The sequence below is a fragment of the Muscardinus avellanarius genome (assembly GCF_963383645.1).
Source record: "Muscardinus avellanarius genome assembly, chromosome: 4".
Classification (NCBI taxonomy): Eukaryota; Metazoa; Chordata; class Mammalia; order Rodentia; family Gliridae; genus Muscardinus; species Muscardinus avellanarius.
Genome location: NC_137789.1, coordinates 34,906,109 through 34,923,475, shown reverse-complemented (window position 1 = coordinate 34,923,475; position 17,367 = coordinate 34,906,109). Strand labels below are relative to the sequence as shown.

Genomic DNA, 17,367 nt, shown 5'->3' with positions numbered 1-17,367 from the left:
GTTTTCCCCTGTTTGCATGGACTGCAAAACTTGGATATTTTCCAAGTTGTTTGTCTCTGACAGTAATAAACACCAAATTTAGAAGGAAACAGGTTACTCATATTAAATGGTCAGCTGGTAAGGTAATTTATAAGCTTATTGCTTTATCTGCTTAGCCAGACTAAGACTGTTCACATTTAATAATATGTACAATTTTCTTTATTTTTAAGATGACACAAATTAATTGTCGTACATTACAGGTTTACATGAAGAATAAGAAATAAACAACTTTATTATTCCTTGGTAATATTGTTTGTACTCTAAGAGCAAGGTTATAAAGGATTAGCCATTATAATTTTTGTTGTTAACTTTTCTGTACAGGTTCTGAGATCAGAAAGTATACTGCTTGGTAAGATTATATGGATAATTGATTAGCTACATGTTTCAAAATTAATGGAGAGATGGGTTATTTGGTTATATTTAAACTTCATTGCTTAATTGAATAAATCTGTTTTTAATTGCTACTATCACAAATCACCACAAAACACTATGACTTAAAGCAATGTATATTTATTATCTTGCTCTTCTGAAACTATGAAATCTAAAGTGGGTCTCACTGGGCTACTCTTAAAATGTCTGGTAGGGTCCTGCTCCTTTTTGGAGGCTCTTGGGAACAAACATTTTCTTTGTTTTTTAGCTTCTCAAAGCTGTCCTTGTACAATCCTGGGTCTGTGGCCTCTATCCGTCTTCAAAGCCAGCAATAGCAGGTTGAGTTGATTTTTTTTCTTTTCTTTCTGGTGCTGGGGATGGAACCCAGGGGCATTCTACCTCCGAGCCCCGCCCCCAGCCCTATTTTTTATTCTTTATTTTGAAACCGGATCTCACTGAGTTGCAAAGGGCCTCAGTAAGTAGCTGAAGCTGTCCCCAACCTCACAGTCTCAGCCTCCTGAATGCTGGGATTACAAGCCTGTGCCACCACACCCAGCTTCTTTATTTTATTTTATTTTATTTTATTTTTATGTAAATCATATTGAAAATGGCATACATTCAGACTGTGCTTGGTGCCCTCTCCCATCCCCCACTTCTCTTCCCCCACTCTGGACAATGAGTGTCCAGGTTAACCATGCTACTTGCATACTTTTTGATGTTAGTTTTCTAACCCTTATTTTTCTGCCTCCCTCTTCCTTGTGTAAGGACCTTATCCTTATCTAAGTTCACCTGCATAATCTAGGCTGATCTCTTTGAAGGTTAGTTTATTGAAACTTCCAATTCTGTTTGCTTTTTAAATTTACCTTTGTCATGCAACATACCATTTTCAAATTCCAGGTATTAGCCAGGCGTGGTGTCACAGGCTTGTAATCCCAGCACTTGGGAGGCTGAGACAGGAGGATTAACGCAGGTTTGAAGCCAGCCTCAGCTACTTAGTGAAGCTCTCAGTAACTTAGTGAGACCCTGTTTCCAAATAAAATATTAAAAAAATAGGTCTGGGAGTATAGCCTGGAGGTAGAAGGCCTCTTTGTTTCACCCCCAGTACCATCAAAAAAAAAAAAAAAAAAAAATTTCCAGGTATTAAGATGTGGATATCTTTGGGAGGACACTGTTCAACTTACCACATGTGATACAGTGAAAATAATAGTTGAAAGCCTCACCCACTCCTGCTTGTGTGTGTATGTGTAATTTCACACACACACACACACACACACACACACATTTTTTTTTTTTTTTTTTTTTTTTTTGGTGGTGGTGGTACTGGGGATGGAACCCTTCTCCGGGCTATACTCCCAGACCTATTTTTTATATTTTTATTTGGAAACAGGGTCTCTTAAACCAGCAAGGCTGGCTTCGAACCTGAGCGATCCTCCTGTCTCCGCCTCCCAAGCATGGGGATTACAAGCGTGCGCCACCATGCCCTGCGAAATTTCACATATATTTAAAGGTATGTATGTGTATGTGTTACTGGGGATTGAATACAGGGGTATTCTATCTCTAATCTACACCCCCAGCCCTATTTTATTTTTTATTTTGAAACATGGTTTCACTAAGTTGTGGAGTTGTGTCGGTAAATTGCTGAGGCTAGCTTTAAACCTGGTATCCTCTTGTCTCAGCCTCCCAAGTACTGGGATTACAGTCGTACACCACCATTCTCAGCTCTTTTAAGTGATAGAATAAGTAAAAATTGGGAAGAAAAATGTTACATATTTCTTGGAAGTGCCAGAAATTTGATACTTATATATTTTGATAAAAGTCTTTCTAATTGTCATTTATGTAGGATGAATCTACTAGCTATTAAACAGCTCAATCTATGTTGTGGGGACATAAAAACTTCCAGATGGGGTTTTGATAAATGTACTGGGTTAGCAACAGTGCTTTATTACATGAAAGAAATTTCTTCTTTAAGTAATTATTACGTGAAAGAAACTGGCATGTGTAGATTTCTATTTATTCAGTGCCGTGGGAGTATGACAGAGGTTATTGGTTCAAACTAAAAGTAAATGATTGGAATAAATAGGAACTGTTTATTTTTTAATTTTTTATTGGTGCATTGTATTTATACATCATGATGGGGTAAAAAACTTGCATAGACATAAATGCACACATCATCCAATTAGCGTACACCCAGTCCCCACCCCACTCTTTCCCCATCCCTCCCTCCCATGCTTGGCTTAGTGGTTGACTATGATATGAATAAGTACATTGTGCACTTTAAAGAGTTTCCCTCTTCTCCCCTCCCATCCCCACAGTTAGGGTGCCTCATTTGTTCCCCTGTAGGATCTCCTTTTTCACCTAGAGTTCCTCCTATGACCCATTTCACCTTAGCTTTCACATATTAGGGAAAACATCCCATTTCTTACTTTTTGCAACTGACTAATCTTGCTTAGCATAATATTGAATAGGAACTGTTTATGCTACCAACCTTTCAAATAATATCTGATATTATAAGGGCTTACGGGATTTTTTTTTTTTTTTTTTTTTTTTTTTTTGCGGGTCTGGGATGAAATTCTGGGTCATTCAACCTCCGAGATACACCCCTTCCCTGTTTTTTTTATTCTTTATTTTGAAACAGGGTCTCACTAAATTGTGAAGAGCCTCACTAAGTAGCTAAGGCTGTTTGTGAACCACGATCCTCCTGTCTTAGCCTCCCTAATCCTGGGATTTACAAGTGTGCAAAACCACGCTCGTCAGGCTTGTGTTTTACTTCCTAAATCCATGTATTTATCTGTATAATGATGAGAAATTTCACATATATTTAAAGGTTAAACAAGCAGACATCCTATTATAGTCCAGGCCAGATACTTAATAATTTGAACAATTATTCTAGGTGTTAGGTGCAGTTCTTCATAAAGGGTTCAGGAAGTGACTTCACCACACTGCACACCTTAGTTGATTGAATTTGGTGAGCAAACTGGTCCATTGATTCCTTGCAGAGAACAATAGTTCTGATTTCTCAAGCTAATACATGGTAAGGAAAGTCAATGGTTTTCTAAATGTTTGTGTGGAGGCTTCTGTTTGTTCTCCAGCCCTACTTTAAAGGCATTTAAAGCAAAAGTTATTGTCCTTCTACATCATCACTGTATGTTAGACACCAACACAACTTAAGAGTCACCTCTCAGCCGGGCGTGGTGGTGCACGCTTGTAATCCCCGTGCTTGGGAGGCTGAGACAGGAGGATCGCACGGGTTCGAAGCCAGCCTCAGCTACTTAGTGAGGCTCTCAGCAACCTAGTGAGACCCTGTTTCCAAATAAAATATAAAAAAGGTCTGGGAGTATAGCCCGGAGGTAGAAAGCTTCTGGGTTCCACCCCCAGTACCACCAAAAAAAAAAAAAAAAAAAAAAAGTCGCCACTCATATTTCTTCAAAATTGTGCTACAACTGAAATGATAGCTATAGTTTATTAAGAAATGATGAACTCTTTTTCATTTGCTATATAAAAAGAACATCTATATTGGAGCACACATTTTATTCATTATCTGGGTTATATCTTTATAATATTTATCCACGTATATATAGGATTGTATTTTTATAACATTTTTATCATATGCTAAAATGTGATGTGTGAAAAATAAACTTTTGTGGAAGTTTAAATTTTTATTTCTTAGATAATATTATTTCGCTTTACTATTTCCAGACCACTCTATACTTATTTTATTCCATCGTTAATATTTTAAATAATTCAGTATATATATGTGAAAATTTCAAACTGTTTAAAGCATATAGATACTTTGCAGTATCAAAAAACAGTCATGGATTTTTTTTAATAGAAAATCTTAATGGCCCAATTTTCTGTTTTTTGTCTTAAGAGTTTAAATGTCAAATTATGTTATTTACTTAAAAATAGCATTTTTAAATTATAAAATGTAGTTACTTCATTAAAATTAAATACATATTTTGGAAAAAAATTCTTCTGATTGAATTCCATTAAATTCTTGATTATTGCTACCATGGTATCCTGCATACTTATTAATTTCCAAACACTATGTAGAGATAGAAATAAATTAACTGATTTGATCCTGCAAACAAACCTTTAGATTTGGTTTTATTTTCTTCCTTCCTTTCTTAGTTCTTTTCTTTCCTTCTTTGTTTCTGGTACTGGGGGTAGAACCCAGGGGTATTCTACCTCCAAGATCCACCTCCAGCATGATTTTTTATTCTTTTTTTTGAAAAGGTCTTAATGAGTTGCAAAGGCCTCACTAAGTAGTGGAGGCTGTCTGAGAACTGCAATCCTTCTGTCTCAGCCTCCCAATTGCTGGGGTTACAAGCATGCACCACCACGCCCGGCTAGATTTGTTTTTATTTTAAATTATATTTTATAAACGGGAAGATAAACACTTTGGGTTTTGATCTGAGAATCTTCAAGACTATGTGATACATCCAGTTCAGTATGATTTGAGTATTATAAAATTTGGGGAGATTTCTTTATATGGATTCTAAATTTAATAAAATCTCTGGAAGAAAATATGCAATGATTAGATATTTATTTTGGGGGCAAAATATTTTTATGCTATTTAAATTACTCGACCATGTAGGAATTAATGCAAAGTCCTCTGCACTTTTATTACCTCTTTAGAATTTTTTTTTCTCTTTAGAATTTTGATAGTACTTTAATATGTATTCTACATCATGAAGGTAAAATTTTCTTTGATAATATATATAGCCTACTCATCCTTCCTTACCCAACTTTGAATGAAATTTGCTCTTTTAAATTGCTTATTTGCCAACTAATGTAATGTTATTCTGCTTAAACCCATGGTGTTGGCTCAGGGGATTCAGCACACTAATTAATCCAACATAGTAATTAATTGAGTCACCATGCCAGATGTCAAATCCTTTTTATATCTTTCAAGCTCCCATCTTTAAATGCATTAGCAGTATGCCACCTTCTGTAGGAGGCTTTGCAGACTAGGCATTTGGATGTATAGAGAACATCTCAAGAAACCAGAACTGTGTAGAAACACGAAACAAACTGATCATATAACACACTGGATGTAGAAATAGAGTATTCCCCAGCACCCTATTATCTTGGTAGATACTTTATGCTTTAAAAGTTTGATAACAACAGCAGCAACATAGTAAATGCTTTCATTGAGCCAGATACAGGTCAATGTGCTTTATATATTTTGTACTTTATTTAATTCATAGATAGCTTAAGAGAAGATAATATTTATCTCCTTTATTGCAGAGGAGGAAAGTGCTAGTATGGTAAGTTAAATAATTGGCCCAAGATCAATTTATTTCATTTTAGAACCCATGTTGCAATCTGAGAAATATTATAAAAATTATAATATTACTTAACTTATAAGTATTTTGTAAAGACTAAATGAAAGAGCATATCTGAGTTATCAACAAATATTCACAGTTACTAATCAGTCATCTGTACAAATGGATCCACTGAAATCTACCAAGTTAAAAACTTAAAAGACTCCCTAAACAAGTAACATTAGAAAAAGTTTGGGGATTTTACATGTCTAAATTTTGCTAAGGGTTCTATATTAGGATTTTTTCAAAGAAAAACAAGCAAGAGGATGCATATAAATATAGGGGGAGTTTTATCATAAGGAATTGGCTCATGTAATTATAGGGGTTGTTGAATCCAAAGGGGCTGCACTGTACACTGGTAGGCTGAAGATCCAGGAAAGTCCATGAAGTAAATGAATTCTGCTGGAGAACTTCTTCTTGTCTAGGGAGGTTAATCTATTTGTTCTATACAGGTCTTTAACTTATTGGATGAGGCCCACTCACATTATGAAGTGTAATTTGGTTTACCCAAAGTTCACTAATTTACGTGCTAATTTCACTCAAAAACACCCTCTGTGTTGACATATATAATTAACCATCACAGGCTCCAAAGGTCCATGACACCCTGTGAATTTCATTTTTTGAGTTATGACCCTATACTCCTGAATGTATCACTTGCCGGTGAGTAAAGCTAGATGTCATTCTGACATTCCACTTCATTGTTTAGAAACGACTTACATTAAAAGATATCATGGTGCCATGAACTTGGTGTTTTTTTGAAAGTGTTGTGATTTTATTCATGGAGAAAATCAAAGGCCTACTGACCAAGAAGCTTTAAAAATCACTTCAAGTTTTCATCAGTATCTGCCTTGAAGGAATAATGTTTCTATAGTTATAAGTTTTGCCTTTGAAGTTTCTCCCATATCCTACCAAGGACAAAGATCATTGTAATAATCTAAGTCTCATCTGGTATCACCTAATAAGTATCAGAGAACAATGATTATCTGAAAGGTTGGGCATCTGGAATTTAAGTGGCATTTGCCCTCCCGTGCATTTGAATTTATCAACTGTCAGTAGCTAACTAGTTTGAGTGGATTCAGCCAAGTGCTGGAGTCACGCAACATGCATACTTAATTACATAGAACACAAATAGAAAGTCCCAGATTACTTACTACATAATAGTAAACTCATCGTGACCTGTTAAATTCAGCAAATGAAATTTAATAGGGAAATCTCATTGCATTCTGTTCCATCAGAATAGAACCTTGTTTTAATTTCCCATAGGGTATTTGTGACATTCAGTTCTACAAATGGGAAATATACATAAAGGGCCCTGTGCCATCGTGTTGACCTAACAATGAAATAACACATGTATTAAACACACTGCAGTGTGTGTGTGTGTGTGTGTGTGTGTGTGTGTGTGTACGTGTGTGTGTTTACTGGGTTCTTGAACTCAGGGGTATTCTACCTCTCAGCTACACTCCCAACCCATTTTTTGTTTTTTTCTGAAATATGGTCCGGTTAAGTTGCTGAGGCTCTTGCTAAATTACTGAGTCTGACCTCAAACCTGAAATCTTCCTATCTTAGCCTCCCAAGTACTGAGATTACAGGTATGTACCACCATGGCCAGCTGAACTGCAGCTAAAAACTTTTAAGTACTTGTTTTCCTAGAAGTATGCTTGAGGGAAGAATTAGAGTCTCTTGATCTACATTCTAATAATTAAAATTACATGTCTCCCTATTCGGTCCCACTTTTTCTAGCATTCATCTGTGATCGTATTCATGGCTAGAGTCTTCCAGACTCCATGCTATAGGTGTACTGTCAAAGACCTATCCTCCACACATACATCTTTAGCACTGGCCTGCAGAGCCAAAGACTGGGCAGTGAAACATGTCACTTTTGTATCTGGGGACTTTTTTCCAACCTCAGAAGCAAACTCAATGGAGGCTGAGCAAACTGAGTCCTGGTGAGTGTCCAGAAGTAACCGGGTAAACAGAAAGTTGGTGGATAAACCCCTGCTTCTTCACTTCAGGTATAACATGTGATACGTTGCGCACTGCCTGTGAGAGTTTACCAGTGGGAATGAGCTCCAGTTTGTGGAATAGTACACCCTTTACACCTCCTTTCTCTTTATTTATACCCACTTCTGCACACTCCTACTTGGATTTTCTAAAATTATTTCCCCCATAAACTACTTGGACTTGAATCAGTCTCAGAGTAAGCTTCTGGGGAAGATATGTAAAGAAAGACATCCTCTAAAATAGAATAATGAAGTCAATGTGAAAGCAATATCCAAATTATTATTGAGATTCTGAAGGACATAGATTTGTTGAACTTTCACCGTTCAATTTTGGACTTCTGACCCCTGGCACAAAATAGCCATTCAACAAATGTTCTTCAAAGCAAAAGTTAAGTGGGTTTTATTTACTAAGGATATTCTCACTGACCCCACCCATATTCTCCTGTCTTTACCATGCCAGTGATAGAAGTTATAATTTTGCTGAGGCATGACTTTTCGTTGGGACTTATACTTTTTTTGTTGATGTTGAAATTGTGAACAATACCTTCCTTCTTAATATTCATTTTAATCTGAGCTCAGGACTTCCATACTTTCCTGCTTCTCATATCTGTCTGGGTCTTGGCTCCTTTTGATTTAATGAGGCATACTTTCCTAAACACTTCTGGCCTTTCTTCTCTTCTCCCTCTGTTCCCAGTGCCTCAGGGAGCTTAGCCACTTGCAAAGCTTTAGCTACTAATTTACAAATGACATTTAAATTAAAAAAAATGTTAACCTTGGCTTTGTATCCTTTCTCTAATATAGCACATTTCCAGTGTTTTGCAAGCCTTCCCCACTTAATTCTTTTAACACAACAGCCACAGGATAATTTATTACTGTCTCCACAGACATAGATTCCTCTATTCTTCTCCCTGACTTCCAAGTTCTGGTCCCAGGGTTTTGCATCCCCTTTTCTCTCTCTGCAGGGAGATAATCCATTCAGCTATTTTCCATCATTTCTGCATCTCTCACTTTGCTCGCAAATCTCATGTACTCTATGCTCTCAAATCACATAAACCTACCCCTCTCTTATTTTCGCCTGAAGCTACCACCTGCTATTTTCCCTTCCATTCAGTCAAACATCTTCTGAGGTTCTTCTTTGCACATCCACAATCAAAGTACCCTAGTTCCTGCCTTTTAAAAACGAGTTATTGGTGCATTGTAATTATATATGATGATGAGATTCATAGTGATACATTCACTTATTATTGGGTCTGCTTCCTTCCCCATAGCTCTCCTATCTTTACCTCCCTCTTCACCCTGATCCCCTTTCACCGCTCTCCTGGTCTGTTTCCTCATTTTCATGAGATCCCTTTTATTTCCTTTTATCTTTCTACTTTCCAAATATGAGGGAAAACATGACTTCTGATTTTCTGAGCCTGGCTGGTCTCACTTAGTATGATGTTGTCTAGTTCCATCTACTTTCCTGCAAATGACATAATTTTCTTCTTTTATGTGGCTGAATAAAACTCCATTGTTATCTGTTGACAGATACCTAGGCTGGTTCCATAACTTGGCTATTGTGAATTGTGCTGCCATTAACATTGATATTTATCTGTCACTATAGTATTCCAACTTTCATTCTTTTGTAAAAATCCTGAGGAGTGCTATAGCTGGGTCATGTGGTGGCTCCCTTCTTAGTCTTTTGAGACACCTCCATACTAATCCCCATAGTGGATGTACTAATTCACAATCTCCCCATCAGTGCATATGTCAGTATTAAAGGAAAACGTGGACAAGCATTTGAAGACTCATTCTTCCACCCATAGTAAATATCTTAATACTTAAATGAAATTGTATAAGCGTTGATTTTCTCCCACATCCTTGCCAGCCTTTATTACTATTCTTATTCTTGATCCTTGCCATTTTGACTGCCTCATTCCTGCTTTCTGAATATCTTCTCTTTTCTTCCTGTTTCTTTTACCATTGCTTCACTTCAACCCCCACCATGGCTCACTTGATAAGCACAGTGTTCGTACTGTTCTTTCCTTCTTCCTGTCTCTTTTTCCTTTACCCAGATAATAGTATATCCTAAATAATACTAGTCACTTAACTCTTGTGCTGAAAATCAACCCATAAGGTACAATAGAATCCAAACTCCTTAGTACAAGCTTTTAGACCGTTACAACTTTACTCCTTTTCCACTCTCAGTATAGACATTCATCAGCCACAGCTGCCCACACTGCTCTTAGTATATAAATTTCTCCCATCTCTATGCATTTAGCGGTGTTATTTTCTCACCCTGGAAATCCATATATTTCTCCGCCTGCCTTTCTTCATTGCAGTAACCCAACTCTTACTTAAAGACTTTGCTCAATATCACCCCCAACGTAGACCTTCCCTCCGGTCTGGAATAGAGAACCACTCCTGAATTATTTCCTCACACTCCACGTTTCCTAGGAAAAGGTCACTGAGCACACAATTTCAAGCTCTTGTTTACTTGTCTGACTCCTTTGAAGACCACAGACTTCTTGTCTCTCTGTTATCTTTACATCCTCTCTACCTAGAACTGTGTCCAGCTTCAATAAAGCTCTGTATATAGCTCTATTGAACAAAAGTAATTTTTTCTTTCTTTTCTTTTTCTTTTTCTTTTTTCTTTTCTTTTTTTTTTTTCAGTAGCAAGGAGTGATGCACACTTGTCCTCATTCAGGACCCAGCATCTCCCCTAAGACTTTACCATCATTTCTATTCCAGCTGAGGTCTTGCTTCATCTGCCCAACTTAGCAGTGCACTTAACACAGTTCATGCTGCTTTGTGCCCATTTAGATTGTTTATACACTCATGTTCATATTGTAATCTTATATGGGTGAAAGATTCTGTGGGGCAGGATAGCTACATCTTTTTCTTTAGTTTTTATCCATTAAGTAGGTAAGTCCATAATGGTTTCTTGATAAGTATATTGACCAATTTTAGTGTAAGATTTGCAATCCTTTGAGGGAGTATAAGGCATTGAGCCATGGAGGTGATTATGATTTGTTTATAACAGAATCAGTTTAGATCCCTCACTATGACGTGGGTGAAGGCCAAGAAGGTGTTCTGCTCTACCATGCTTTCTGTGAAGTCTCATCCAGGCTCGCACTTTTCAGTGACAAACCATCTGGGAAATTCCATCTGTCTCTGCTTGGAAACTGAGGTGGCAGTCACCCACTGTGAGCAATTTTCTATTAACTTCTTGGATAAGATCAGTCAGATTTATACTGAATTGATGGGAGCCGTAAGAGCAGGGTTGTTCCAAGAGAAGACAAATGTACTGATTCCTCTAATTGGGCTTAAGCCAGTTTCATTCACGGATGCCCTTAGGTTCTAGTAGTGCAAGGACTTATAACCTTTTTAATTGTACCCTGTTCCTCTTGGGAAACGTGGGTGAAATACATTATTGATGGAGGTTGTAGATTTGTTCCTCAGGGAGGGCAAGATGCTGGCTTCTCTTATTCTCTACTATGTGGAGAATTAATGGAAACTGAGTGGACAGGGAAGCTGCTCAGAGAACACATGAAGGCAGGACATTTAATGCATTGGAGCTTTGGGAAATGACACATTGGTCTGGTCTCAAGAATTAGAGTTGGGTTTGTTGTTATTGTTTGATGGTGGTGGGAAGAGAGTCCAGGAAAAGAAAGAGGGTGGTACGGAGGCCTGAGGAATCAAAAACAGTCTATAGAATACGAATCTGAAAAAAGAAACTAAATATCAGAGAATTTTTTTCACAATTCAGATTTGTAAAAGCAAACCAGAGAGGTCAACTGTATAATGGTGTGAAGGAATGATATTGCAGTGAAAGCAGAGTTAAAATGTTTAGTGGATGGAATTAGATTTTCATCAGGGACAATAATGTTGAGTTGAAAACATAAATTGTACCTTTCCTGACAATTATTATCTACCTCCAAAAATTCACTTTTTGTGGGCAGGTAATCTATCTGCTCACCTCCATCTCCCTTGAAATTTCTTTTTCTCTTCATGTGAAATCTTTCTAGGTTCCATATATTTAACTTGTATTTTAAAGGTAAGAACCCAAAGACACAATTCCTTACCATGTACCAAAAGTGTTATTTATGGGCCTAAATTACACTACCATTTCTGATGTTTAAACATTTTTGCCTCTGGGTTATACTACATTGGGGCCAAATATATTTATCTACAGTGAGGCTATGTCGGGATAAACGAAAAGTATCTTTTTCCTTCATTTGCAATTATTCGTTGTTCTTTTTTGTTTCTAGAACCCCAAGGAGAACTTTTATTGAAGATGATCTCATAGAGTTATTAAAATGAATATGAGTGTTATGCTGTTAAGTTAATTAATGTCTGAAAGGATGAGTTCTTCAAATCACCATAATGTGATCAAAGCCTCTCTACGGAGAGGATGTGTCTAAGTGGAGACTAATAAATAGCACTACCTCTCCCACAGAGCCCAGGCATGAAGGACAAAGGCCTGCTCTGGGTTTATATTGGAGGTTGTCACTGTTGGCAGGTCTTTTTTTTATCCATCAGGGTTTCTTACATGAATTTTATTAACATGGATCCCACTGTTACTGTCCCTTCTCTTTATTTGCCAACAGCAGTCAGCATGAAGGTCTGATGTTAGTGGGGAGATATAGAGTCCTGGCCTCCCAAGGGGAATGTGTCATCATTCTAGATACAAGGACGTGGTTTCCAAAATATACTCTGTTTTCAAATTATGGAATATAAAGCTTATATTATTCCATTATTTTTTCTTTTTTATTTATTTTTGGCTGGAGGGGACTATAAAAATGAGAAAGCATGGTGAGGAGCAGTTGCTTTAAAAATTGATCCAACTGTCTTCTGTCATTTGCTGATACAGCTGGCACACCTCTGCAAGTCTTCTTGACTTTTCGGAGGAATTACCACTTTACAACTATTTTCAAACAGCTAGTTGGGCGTAGTACGTTTACCTGTTATCTACATGGTGATGATAAATATCATTCCTGTGTTATTAGGATTAGCAGCAATCCCAGCTCAGCATGATAATTAACACATTCAGTCACCTGGAGATGATGACTGTGAGAAAGTGGACAAAGATACCATTTTGTTTTCCTTTAGGTTGGTCTTAAAAAATCAAAATTACCTAGGGATAATTCTGTCAAGTTCTCTTAATATATTGGATTCTGTTTTTAATATCATTATCAGTAGGAAATCCCAGGATGGCATTAACAAACGATCATAAATTAGATGTAGCTCTCAGTTGGCATTTACCATTTTTGTGATCATAAGAGGTTTTTTTGTAATAAGCAATCCCATGACCCTTTCCAAGCCACTGCTATAAAGTTCAATGTTGTTCAAAGACAAGAAATTTTACATCTATTTCTTACAAGAAAAAGTGAAGTGGGGCATGATGGTGCACGTGTATAATCTTAGTAATTGGGAGACTAAGACAGGAGGATCACAGGTTCAGGGACAGCCTCAGCAACTTAGTAAACCCCACAGCAACCCAGTGAGATTCTATTTCAAAGTCAAAAGATAAAATGGGCCTGAGAGTGTAGTTCAGATTAAACCAATTCCTTACTATAATCCCAAGAGACAGAGACAGAGACAGAGAGAGAGAGAGAGAGAGAGAGAGAGAGAGAAGTAGAACTTATTAAACACTTCATTAAAACAAAAATAAAATTCTATAGTGCAGTTTGGCAAAACTGCATTGTGATTCTAATAATTTGTGTATCATCTTCTGTATCATTTCATATGGCATATCACTTTCCATTTTAAAGGTCAGGAAAGCAGAATCAAGCACACAGTGATGTATGCAGGCCAGTGGTGTTTCTCCTAATATCTATCCCCAGATTCTCAGGGTCATCAATATGCACAGAGTTTACCTAGTGTCTTTGGCATAGTGTGTCTCACAGGGCCAGTTTCTTAGTGTCATCTGAAGGCTTAACTAATGGAGGATCTGCTTACAGCCTTAATCCCTGGCCCCTTGGAGTTCTCCATATGGTAATTCACAGCATGGTACCTGGCAGTCTCTTAGCAAGCAAAGAAGGAGCCCAAGATGGAAGCCAGAGTCTCTTTGTAACCTCATCTTGGAAGTAGCACCCCATCACTTTTGCTGAATTCTATTCATTAGGTCTAGCCCACCCTGAAGGCAAGGGAATTAAACACAGGCTTGCAGCCAGATGGTGAACATCACTGGGGACCATCTCAGAAGCTGTCCACCACCGAAAGAAATTTATAAAAGTAGTTAGTTACTTGTCCTCTGCCTAGGGAAGGACTTTCAAATAAGAGCAATGGGAGAAATCACAAAAGAAAATCCACGTAATTTGAATAGAGAAAACAAAATCAAATGCTCTGAAACATCATAACTAAATTCAAAGGCTAATAATAAGTAAAGCTGATTTGTGAAAATTAGATATGTTTTACTCCTGTATCTGAAGGTAAATATGGTTTGCCTCATAGAAGATGATCGGTGCCTTCTAAATTTATTTAGGTGTTAATTTTGCAGATAAGGTTATTATTAAAATATATGAAACTATACAAAATCTAACAGAAATTTAACATTAAAAGCAATTTATTTGCTGATTGTATTCTCTTAGTAATTTTGAAAGCACTGACATACTATGCCGATCAAAAGTAGGAGAGGAAGTATGGGAGGGCTCAGGATGGGGTCAGAATCACCTGATTCTAGTCTCAATGTTATTACCCAAAGCGACTGTGCTGTCTCTGGTAATCACACATGCTCTCAGTTTCCTCATTTATAAAATAGGGGTCATTACATTGGACCTACATCCCAGAGTTGTTACAAAATTATATAAAATTATATGCATTTAGTCACTTTGAAAACTATAGGATTGTTACACAAACCTAGAATATGTTTTATTATGCCTGTGAATAGAAAGTAGATAATTCCTTCCGTGAATTCCCCGAGCAGTGTGTCCGGCCTCAACCTCTGTCCTCTGTCTTAAAAAGCACTTTTTGGTTGTCATCTTGTGAATACGTCTTCAATCACATGTGTTCACGTATACTTACAAACACAGAAATGCGCAGACTTACTGATTAGTGAGTATAAGTATTCTGAGAATTCCCAACCTAGAAAAGTACAAGGTATGTACTTAGAGTATTAATCATCTGAGTAGACAATCACCAGAGAGGCAGAGGAAAGAGACATGTATTTTTTTGTAGAAGAGAAAGGCATTTTTAGGGGTCAAACTGCTTTCTAAATTATCTTGACTTCATTGTGTTTCTTTTTGTGCGAAGTTTTTCTTTAGAAAGCATATCTCAGGTATGTAATTGGGGGGATTTCCTACAATTGGGAAAGTCATTTACTCTGTGCAAATCACTTTGGTAGTAGGTTTGTTTTAAAATGTTCATTCAGTTCTTTCTTTACTTAGAGCTCAATAGAGAATGAAGTGAATGAGGGAGTCTCGGTGTACACAGGGACACACCATGAAAGACAAGCCAAGCCTGGTGGCACATGCTTGTAATCCCAGTATTTGGGAGGCTGAGACAAGAGGATCTCAGGTTCATGGCCAGCCTCAGAAATGTGGTGAGGCCCTCCGCAACCTAGTGAGACACTGTTTCAAAATAAAGTAGAACTGGGGGTGTAGCTTAGAGGTAGAATGTCCCTGAGTTTAATCCTCAGAACCCCCCCCCCAAAAAAAAAGAAAAAGAAAGAAAAAAAAAGGAAGGGAGAAAGAGAGACAGTAAGATGATGGCAAGGTATTTCACATATTCATATTTTAGTGTCTACTAAAAAAAAAAAAACAGTCATTTGTTCTTCATGCCATGTGTTTTTGCATGCACACTATCCTTTAGGATGGAGCATCCAGTGTCCCTCAGGTTTTGACTCAAGTCTCAGATGGGGCATCAACACATATTCTCTGACAGCCATAATGGTACCCAGCAAGGTCCACACCAGCATGTGAGACAAGCATCCGGTCTGAGGACTTGCCGAGTTAAGTTTCTATAGGAACAACAGAAAAGCAGCATTTGCTTTTAAGTAAATTAAAGAAGTTCAGATGTAGTAAAAGAAGGTTTGTCCTTTATCGGAAAGTGTGGACAAGAAAGTCATAGTTTTATTGTTGTTGCGTTGTCCCTTCAGAACTTGGGAAAGACCACCACATTGGCAGAGGGGTCCCCTGCCTGCTGATATTCCAGGAGAAGGGGAGAGGGAGGGATAGTGCGTGATGAAAGTCGAACAGTGGTCGGCTCCGTTACTTCATTAATCAAGTGGAGGCATTCTGAAAAATGTTTCTCTGTGGTCGCAGCCATCTATTTTTTGGTGTTAATCTGCGCCCCGTGGCAGGGTTTTGTGAGAGGAAACAATGAGCAGTTGTATCACCCCCCATCCCCCCAATTGTTGTAGCCCCTGTCAGAAGGCTCCAAGGATGATGCAGGTCTGTATCAGCCAGATAAGGGAAAGAGGATTCCGAATGGCTTTGGAGAGACTCTGTGGGGGTAGAGTGTGCCGTTTTGGACTAGACGAGCCGTGGAATACAGCAGAGGCCCTTAATGGGATCCTAAGAGTTCTGTGCCAAGCCTTCTGCTGCTTCTCGAAGATTTTCCAGTGAAATATTTTGATGGGAAAAACTGTGTGACTGTCAGAGGGGCCGAGGTTCAAGACGTTGATTTAAGTCATTTGTCCATAATCTGATTTGTCAATCCAGGCCCAAAAGACAAAAAAGATACGTATACAGAAAAAACAACCTTAAGGAACCTCCCAGAATATGTACGAGGCCACTTTTAATTTTCTGGCAATAATTTTCCAAGTTGTTGTCATCATGAATTCCGTGGGAGTGGCCAGTACATTATCTATACTGTAGGTTTTTTTTTTTTAATGGCCAGATGAAATATGAAACGATCTTTTATAATGCTGATTGCATTTTGGCAGGCCATGGTATCCACATATGGTTCAGTTAAGCTTTTGGGAGCCTCGTGTGCCTTTGTTATTTATTGGTATTTTTTGAAAGAGAATAAATATACTATTTTTTCTTTGGATTTTAAAAATACATAATAAATGTTTCAAGAATGTTTTGTACAACTAGGAGAATACCAGTCAGCTCTAGCATCTGATCTGCTGTTCTCTGAATAGCTAAAATAAAATCATTTTCACACTTGAAATTCATTCTTAAGGTTCTTACCTGAAGCTCCAGGAAGGGAACCAGTAATTCATAGTACAACAGAATAACAATAATAATAAAATAATAATAACAATAATACACTGAGAGAAATTAACAAATGGGCACAAGAAAAGTTGGCATGAAGTTAACATGGTGCTACCTTTAAGCCTTTTCAGGCTTATAGATGCTGGGACTTCTTTTTTTTTTTTTTTTCATTCATTCTTCTATTGTCCTGATGTTTTATGAATTAAAACACAGGCACAAAGGATGAAAACAAAGTGGCTGTCAGGTGGATGAATGGTAGGCAATGACCCCACATACAGGGAAGCACAGCCTGAGTTAGGGAAGCAGAGCTCCTACAGAGGCCTGGCTGATAGACACTCCCTCTTCAACATGAATGTCTTGGCTTTGATGAGTTTAACTAGAACTCCTGACTTTTGATTAAAATAAAGTTTGTGTGAAAATAAGAGATATCGAATGGAAGAAAAATGGCATATATGTTTATATCGTTTCAAAGCACAACTCTCCTCCCCCCAAAAA

At 37.6% G+C, this 17,367-nt stretch overlaps 1 protein-coding gene across 2 annotated transcripts in view; it reads left to right on the top strand.

Moving 5' to 3' along the window:
• Positions 1 to 17,367, top strand: part of ZFPM2 (zinc finger protein, FOG family member 2) — a gene marked incomplete at its 5' end in the record, with an annotated part of 474,948 nt that overhangs the window by 240,938 nt on the left and 216,643 nt on the right. The gene's annotated exons all lie outside the window — the stretch shown is intronic.